Here is a 9413-nt window from a genome sequence, read left to right on the forward strand (position 1 = left end):
TCAGTTTCCTTTTCCAGCTCTCCTGCCCCTGCTCCCTCCTGTTCTAATGTGAGTGCTTTTCCAGCTTCATTCTTGCCTGTTTTCTTGCTGGACAGTCTTAGCCTCATCTGTGGCTTCACCCACCCCAGTGGCGATGACTCTCAAATGTATATCTCTAGTTCTGAATTTCCCCCTAAATTCTAGATCATTATCCAAAACAGCATACCACCCATCTCTGTCTAGATTTACCATATAATATAATGGTTGAAATGTTGACCTGGGTTTGAAGCCTAACTCTGTAATCTAGCTGTGTGACTAGAGAAGTTATTTAAATTTTCTGAACATCATCTGTAAAATGGGGCTAATTCTGCCTACTTCGCAGAGTGATGACATTGACATAATGTTTATGTTTATAAGACACCTAGTGCAGTGTCTGGCAGAGTCTCTGCCCTCTGTCCTGTTGTTCAGGTTGTTTTTGATCTTGCCCCTCCTCCCTCCCATGGATTCCATCACCCACCCATGGTGGCCACTTCTACATCTGAAATCCATCCTTTGTTTTCCACCTTATTCCGCTGCTTTTGGTCCTCTTCATTCCTTGCCTAAGCTTTTGGTCTCTTCCTGAAAATTCTCCCCATTTCTGCCAGCATTTTCTTTCTGAAGACCTTCCTGGCTCCTCGCCTACAGGAAACAAATGAAAGGCCCTTGCATGTCATGCAAGCTCTTTCACCATTGTGCCCCTGCCCACCTCCTTAGCTTCATCTCCCATTGTTCCCCATGATAGAACCTAGTTTTTGCCACATCTTGAATATGTTATGCCCATTTAAACTTTGAGACCTCCATGTGCCCTACACATCGTGCCTCCTTGGTACTTCCCTCACTGGCTGCCTGGTAACTAGTAAACTCCTAGTTACACTATAGGATTTAGCATGCGGGGCCACCTGCAGTTTTCCTAAGCAGAGATTGTCTTTCCTGCTCTGCTTCTCTAGCCCTGTGTTCATTCTTCCACTGCAAGAATGTTGTTAAACAAGGCACTGGGATTGGTGTGTCTGTATCCCCCCTAGACTGTGAGTTCCTTGAGGGCAGGGACCAATTCTTACTCCTCTGCCCCTTGCAGAGTACCTCACAAATGATCATTGTCAATAAATGTTGAATGAATTAAGAGGTCCTGGAGTGTGATTCTGGGATGGAGCAGGTACTGGGGCTGGGTGTGGGGACAGGTCTCTTAGAAGGATAGGGAGCAGGGCCGCCAGGTGTGTGCTTTGAGGTGCCTGGCAGCTTAGAGCTAATGGCAGCTGTGTTTTGCTACAGCGTTACCTTCCCCAAGGCTGGTAATGGGATGAACCAAAAGAAACTACTGACTTATTTTTCTAGGGGACTGGGGCTTGGGCAGAAGGCTGCATTTTCCTCCTGGGTAGGACCTGGATCAGGATAGCCCATGATGAATTTGACCCTGATGACTCTATAGTGGGGAACAATGTCCTCAGGAAAGCATTCAGGAAACCCTTCGTGTAGTAGTGATCAAAGCTCTGGAGCAGCTCAGCAGGATGGATGGGAAAACTCCAAGGAATCCAGCAAGGCCCTGGGTCTGAGCCCAGGGATCCTCTTAATGCACTTACCAGGTGGAGCTCTCCAGCAGCCTCTCGGCAGACCCTTGGACCAACCCTTTGGTTTGAGGAATCCTGGGAAGGGGTGAGAATGGCTTCCTGGAGATCCTGTGGGAGCCACTGCTTCTGGAGTGTCTCTGTTTTATCTCCATTTTCCCCTTCATGCCTTCCCTCTAGCCACGTGCCTGAGAGGGTGGGGTGGGCTGGTAGGTGAAGCCTGTAAGCATTGAAAATAGAGATGGGGAAGGCTCTGGTTTCCCCACCTCCTCAAGAAGCAGACTATAAACCTTCTTGTATTTACATGAAACCCTTTTTCCACTTGTCTGTCATTCCCAAGGAGTTCAAATAAAAGAGAGAAAATCACTAATTCTTCTTCTGCCCCTCGAGTGGGAAATGGCTCCCCCAAGATAATGGGATTCTTAGCAGAGCTGGCCCTGTGGCCGCCCCATGTCCCCTCCCTTTCCCAGCTTGCACCTTGTCATCATGCCAAACCAAGGTCAGCTTCTGGCCTGCAGTTTGCTTGAGTTGACGATGAGGGGAAACCCTCTTGGGTGCCTGCCGGCCGTAGGGCATAGCCACAGCCCGTCTGGCTGGTGGCTTATGTGACTTACCTCTGATGAAGGTTGCAGCCTGCTTTTCCTGCCCCCTCCCAGTTTTGTTTGCCCAGCACACAGACCAAAGAATAACTCCTGGGGTACCTCTGCCCCTTTGATCCTCTCCAAGCTGTTTTCCCCACGTGCGGGAGGGTAGGAGGTCACAGTCTTTCCCACAGATGCAAGTCCTGTGTGTTTATAATTTGGTTGATTGATGACAAGGTGGATTGTTCAGCTGCTATTGTCCCTAAAGCCCTGTCCTTGGCTGGCTCTCACCTCACTGATATATGCTGGGGCCTTGATGGGCTCAGACCCCACCCCACCCCACCTCCCACCCTGCAATCTGCTCTCCTCAAGAAGCTCAGCTCTGGAGCTAGACTGCTCCCATTCGAAGCCCAGCACTGCCTCTTACAGCTGCAGTCCTTTGGCAAGCTTCTTCTCAGTGTCTTCTGTGTCAAATGGGGCAAATGTATGACTTATGGGGTTATTGCGAGGATTCAAGGAAAACACACCAAAGCATCTGGAATAGTGGCTCACATATAGTTAGCACTAGGAAAAGTTCGTTGTTGTGATTAGAAGTATTTTTTCCATTCTGTGCATTTAGCCACACTTTAGGACCCTGATTTCTCTCTGGGCTCTAAGAGGGGGTGCCTGAGTGTAGTGGGGAAACTGAGGCCTACAGTAGCCCTGTGGCCGACAGCTGGGGAACCATGAGGGTACCCTGATCCTCAGCCCTGAGGCCTGTTGGCTGTGCTGTTTGTTGCTTCTCTGCCCCTGTCTCACTGTCCCCGCTCTGAGTCCCCAGGCCTTTCCTGGAATGCCTTGGTGTCTTGTAGCAATCCCAACCTGCACACAGCCTTGGTTGGCTCACTGATTGGCCTTCAGGCAGTTAGAGATTTCTGGAGGAGGCTGGAGAAGCTGAGGGTTGACTGAGGGTGGCGCTGAGCTGAGGGGACCCTGCCCGGGCTCCTGGGGCTCTTGGGAGTGTGTTGGAGGGGGTCCCCCAGACTCTTGCTCATGACCCCCAGACAGGGGAAGTGCCTTAGTTTGTCAGGGCTGCCGTAATGAAACACCACAGAGTGGCTCACCGACCTCAGAGACTTATTTTCTCACAGTTCTGGAGGCTGGAAGTCCAAGATCAAGGTGCCAACTTGATTGGGTTTTCCTGAGGCCTCTCTCTCTGGCTTGCAGGTGGGCACCCTTTTGCTGCCTGTTTACATGGGTATCTCTGTGCCTGTGCACTCCTGGTGTATCCAAATTTCCTCTTAAAAAGACACCGTCAGGTTAGATTAGGGCCCACCCTAATGGCCACATTTTAACTTAATCTTATCTTTAAAAGCCTGTCTCCAAATACAGTCATATTATGAAGAAATATGAAGTTTAGCACTTCAACATATGAATCTTGTGGGGACACATTTCAGCAGTAACAGAAAGACAGACGGCAGCAGCATGAAGCGGGCTGCTGCCGCCGGGGAAACCTCTGCACGGGAGAGCAGCTGTAGCCAGAGCCTTTAATGGGGAGGCGCTCAGCCTACCCTGGGGAGAGGCTGGTGTTGGGTCCTCCTCCCTCTCTCCCACAAGAGGCCTTAGAGTGAGAACTAAACGCCTGAGGCCGGAAGGCTCTGTGAGCTGATTATCCCTGTGGTCTCTGGGGTGAAGGAACAGTCAGCAGGCCCCAGGCACTGTCCCATCCTTCCCCTGCCTTATCAGAACCTCGACTCCCTTCCGCCTCTAGGCTGTGACCCAGGCTCTCCCCATGAGCAGTGACTTTGAAGGGGGTAACATTGCCACCTTTGTTTTAGCTGAGCTCTGCAGCTCTCCACGTACCCCACCTGGCAGGGAGTGGTTTAGAAATAGCACTGAGAGTTCAAGCATCACTTCTATTATTTTTTCCAGGAGATTTACTTGTCTGACTGAGTTGGTTTAGGCTGATATTCTAGTAAAGACTTTCCTCTCTGAGTGCATGTGTTTTCTGATAAAAGCTGAGGGCGGGTGGGGAAGTGGCTCAGAAACTTTCTGGAAGTCAGAATTGGCCACAGATGACAAGTAAGTGCTTTGCCTGGCCCTGGAGCCCACCTCCCCATCAGTCTTTCACGCAGCCCCATTAGGTGGGCTAGAGATCATCTCAGGGTCCTCTGATGGTGCACTGCCCTCCCCCAGCATCCTACATCTCCCTCTGGGGTTAGTAGTTCTGGGTCTCTCACGGCCTCTTGTCCCCCCAGGCCCAGAAGCCAGCATTGGAGGGGCAGGAAGGATGGATGCTTTAGGTCCAGCTGCCCGCTGCCTTCTGCCCAGCCAGGTCCACAGAGTCCTAGGATTGCAGAGGTTCCCTGGCTTCTTGGAAAAGGGCTAGAAGGCAGCCACCCTGCTTTTCCTGTGGACTTCATTAGTCTTGGGAACCCAAGGCAGACAAATCCCAGAAAAGAAGAGAAGGAAAACTGTGCCACTGAGCTCCTTTAGGCTAAGTGTTGGGCCGGATGCTTCTGATATCTCATTTAATCCTCTCAAGAGCCCTGCAAAGCAGGGGTTGTTTTCTCCATTTTATAGATGGGGAAACTGAGACTCAGGAGCTAAGTAACTGAATCGCACGTTGAGCGAGTGGTTGTGCAGGGAGCGAAGCCTAGGTCTGCAGGCTTTGGAGCTCTGGTCTACCCCCAGTGAAGCTGGCTGTTCCTCCCAGCTTCACTGTGCCCTTGGCCTTTCTTCCCCTTGGACAGTGGAGGGTGGAGGGTGGGAAAGTCAGTGGGGGCTTCCTCCCCTCCTCTTTCCTTTCATCTCCAGAGACCTCTTTGTTTTCCCTGATTCCTGGACGCACTGGGCTCAGGGCTCCTGACTGACTGGGCTGCAGCTCTCAGATCTCCAATGACTAGGAGGGAATGAATGGGTTGTCACCTCTTGACCTGTATCCCCCACCCCCACTACGTCTCCTACCCCAGCAACCACAATGGCCTGAGGCTAATTCAGTGCCGTCATTGTTGACCGTGGAGAACAATGCTCAGAGACAGGCTGCTGGCGGGACTGGGTGCAGCCACCTGCTCCTCTCCAGCACTGTTTCTCCCATGCTAGGAAGTTGGGAGATGACGTTCCATGTGTGAGATATGAGGGTCCTGAGAGGAGGTGTGAGAGGAGGGAGCAAACGGTAATCTCCCCATTCCCCCATATCCAAACCATTTCCCAGTGCCAAGCAAGGCTGTGGGTACTATGGGCTTCCTCTTACTAGGCTGTGGGTCACATGGCTCCCCCTCTCACTAGCTGTGAGACCGTGGGCAAAGTCACTTAGCTTCTCTGTGTCCTAGTCTTTAATATAGGGATTTACTACCTCCTTCAACAAGTAATTGAGGGGAAAGCTCTTAGCATAGTGCCTCATTCCATAGAAGACATCAGTTCTCCCTCTTGTCCCTGCTTTCCTGGTAATTGGCAGGTGCGCTTGATCTTTTGGGCCAGCTTGTGCTGGGAGGCAAGGTGCTGTGGGGAGGCACAACCTGGGAGAGCCTTTCCTGAGTCCAGCTGGAGCCATAGATAAAGGAGGCCTCCCTGCTTCCCCAGCTCTCTTGCTTCGCTTTGCTTTTTGTAACACGGAGGAAGCTGAAGGCATTGTGATTATTGGCTCCGGGAAGATAAACTTGAAGGGTGACTTAATGAGCATTTGTAAACCTATCGAAGGTTATCATTCAGGGCAGAGTGACCAGCGGACACGCGGAAATGGGTTTAGTATGCAGCAAAGGTATGTGAGTAGACATGAGAAAGCCTTTCCCAGCAGGAGAAGGCCTGGGAACTTGAAAGGGGGGGTCAGGGGTGAGACTGAGGAAGCCTGTAAAATCTTTAAAAATAGGTCATTTTGTTCTGACTGGGCTTGGGTGGGGTTTGGTTAAGAGGTGAAGGGACAGGTCAGAGACCAGCCAGGAATTCACCCTTGAATCAGAAGTCAGGTGAGACTGGCTGGTGGCATCCTTAGGCAAACAGAGTTGCGTTTTATAGGGGAGCCTGGGCTAGGGGGTAGACAGGGAAACCCTGCCTCTGGACCCACCCCCAGCTTTGACTTGCTGTATTTTCAGAGACAGCACAGGAAGTGGGCCTTCACAATGTCAGGATACAGGAAGCTATCGGACTATTGAAGGCCACTTCCTGTGAGCTGGTCATTCACATACGTTTGTCACCGGCTATCAGGCCTTTTGGGCTCTGCCATTGTCTGGAGGGGCTGCAAAAGGCTAGGGGCTGCCAGCAGAGGCTTTTGGACACAGAATACACTATTGTGCTGAACTGGCAGCACCCCATGGTGTGGGGAGGAAAGTGGTGGGTAAGAAAGGGGACGCCTGGCTCTCATTGTCATTGGTTGCACAATGGGGTTGGGGGTTGGGCCCTCTCCTGCTCATGGGAGCCTGAACTTCTGGGAGATGAGATGGCTACACAGAAGCCTGGCTTTAGGCATGATACCAGAGTGAGCTGGAAAGGAGGTCCATCACTTTATTAGCAGTGATGGGCTTTCTAGATCTCTGCCATTGGCCAGTGTGACATAGCATGGGCTTGGAGTCAGGCAGACCTAGATTTCGAAGTCATACCTCACTGCTATCAATGGTGCAACTTTGTGCATATACCACCCTACCCCTCTGAGCTTTGGTCCTGCTCCTGTAAAATGAGGATAGTAAGAGCTGACTCATAGGGATGATCATTGCTTGAAATAATCTGTTGAAGTCTTTAGCTTGGTACCTGGCACTTATTAGATGTCTAAGAAATATGAGTTCCTTCTCCATCCTCATCTCCTTCCCTTCTAGTTCACTTCTGACCCTACTGCCTGGTCTGCCAGTGAGCAAGTGAATTAGTGAGTGCAGGGGTATGAAGAGATATTTTAATATCAGCCCAAACAAAGCATTACTTCTGCCTTTTTTTTAATGCCAAGAATATCAAATAGACCGTTAATTATCTGCACTAATGGATGGCACAGTCACAGATCATTTTTTCTGGCCATGTGCCTTTGGCCTTATGTGTGAATCTGGGTGTGTCTGATTTCTGGAAGTTCACATCAATGCAGTTGTAACAGGGCAGACCTGCTCTGGAGGAGATGAGTTAGAGAACTGTCTAGCAGCCCATGAATTTGACCTGCTCAACTCTGAGACCCACCAGTGCCAGGAAGAGGCCACTCTCTTTCTCAGCTGTCTGATAGGTGGAAAACCATGGACTTTGGAGGCAGACACTTGGGTTCAGATCTTGACTCTGGCCCTAACTAATGGTGTGACAAGGAAAGTTATTTGACTTCTTTGAGTCTCTGTCTCTTTGCTTATAATCTGAGCTTAATCATATTTACTTTGCAGGTCTCTGTGAAGATAAAATAAGGTAATGCACATGCTCCTCACCTAGTCATGTTTTCCTTCCATTTCTTTCCCTTCTCCTCTTTTCTCTGTCACTCAGCCCTACCCTGAGCAGAGATCCCTTTCTAATAATTGCTGGTGTACAGATATAGTTAAGTGTTTGGACTTGAGGATCCTACTGCCCTACAGCATAGGAGAACCAGGCCTCTGTTCATTGTGGTAGCCATTAGCCACATTTGACTATTTAAAGTAAAATGAACAAAAATGAAAAATTAGCTCCTCACTAGCCACACGTGGCTAGTGGCTATTGTATTAGACAGTGGGGACAGACATTTCTATCATTGCAGAATGTCCTGTTGGATAGTGCTGAGTGAGAGGGTGTGATATAACCATGGAACCTGATAAGCGGAAGGAAATAAATTAATGAGGAAAAAGGATTTGGGTGGCTGAGAACTCAGTGAAATAGTATCCCTCTACTATTTGAAGCGTCTGTGGAGTTTGGACTCTTGATGTTGGTTCTCTTCTTCCATTGGTGGAGTTAATCCAGTGCACACTTGGTCTAACACTCAAATGCCAGGAACCTCTGGGGCTGGACTGAGAAAGCTGCCCAAGCAGGCCCTGTGCTCCACGGATGGGTCATGGCCAGGCCTTACTGACTAACAGAGTTTGCCTTGTGTTCTATGGCCCCTATACAGGTGTGAATTGTGACGGCTTAGGCCCAGGGAAGCCACAACTGCCCTAGGACTCTTTATACCAATACCTGCCGCTCTAGACTCTTCCCTTTGTCTCCCATCCTTGGCACAGAAACCATAGACAATCATATGGCCCTGCCCTGATGTCAATGACAGACTCATCCCCCAAGCATAGATTGTAGTTGTGGCATGTGGCTCGTAGTCTCTCCCTCCTCTGCTGTAGGCACCGATCCTACCACTCTTAACCAGGCTGCTCCCTGAGCCTTCGTGGGCTGCTGGTCTCTGGAATTATTAGCTTTGTTGCCAACAGCCTGGTGTGCATGAGTCCTGGGCACCCCTGGACAAAAGCCATCCAACCTCAGCTGCACATTCCCAGTTTATACAGTTTATCAGCCCTGCTTTGCTTCCTGACACTCTGGCTAGCCTTGTCAGCATCCCCCTCTGCTCCCCTTGGAGGAATGGGGCTGGGTGTCTGTACTCCTAAGCTCTGGACTGGGCTCCTGCTCTGAACACGTCTGTTTCCTGAAACCCCAATTCTGAAATCTGTCTGCTCTGCACATCAAACTGGCCTCAAGATACCAGCATTGGGCTGGATCTTGTATTTCGAGTAACTCACCCTCCCTGCCCACGTCCCAGCTTCCTGTCCTTTCCCATTAGCTGTACCAACAGTGGAGGCTCAGCAAGCCTGGCACCTGAGGCCATGGCTGTTGGACAGGTCTAGGAAGGCCCTGTGGGCTGGCCTACCATGGGGGCGGTTCCCAGACGTCACAGCAATTAGAGTTCATAGGAGCTTGGCAGGTGCCAAGGTTAGGAGCCTATCTGGGATCACGTGTGAGGCCAAGTTTTCCCCAAACTTGGGAGGGATCAGGGTCTGTAGCCCAGAGTATGTTCTGCTCCCATTGCTCGTTTCAGAGTTGTAGATCTTGAGGCCAAGAAAAGAGAAATGGCCACACAAGGCCACACTGGGGTGTCTGAGTAGTGATCAAGCATCCAGGTTGCTTCTGAAGTCTCCTAGCCCTTTTCATTCAAGCCTGGGGTCACTCTCTTGTTCTCTAGCACAGAATAAGCTGTTCTCTTGTCCCCTATCTGATCTCTTCCTCTTTCCCTCCCTGCCCATGTGAAGTTGTGTGAGAATGGTGGTCCACAGGCACCAGGTTTCCAAAGACACTGGCAACTGCCCCACCACCAATTCTTACCTCCGCCTCACCCGACTGCCAGCCAAGGGGTGGTGGTATCCGG

The sequence above is a fragment of the Gorilla gorilla genome, chromosome 1, assembly GCF_029281585.2.
Source record: "Gorilla gorilla gorilla isolate KB3781 chromosome 1, NHGRI_mGorGor1-v2.1_pri, whole genome shotgun sequence".
Classification (NCBI taxonomy): Eukaryota; Metazoa; Chordata; class Mammalia; order Primates; family Hominidae; genus Gorilla; species Gorilla gorilla.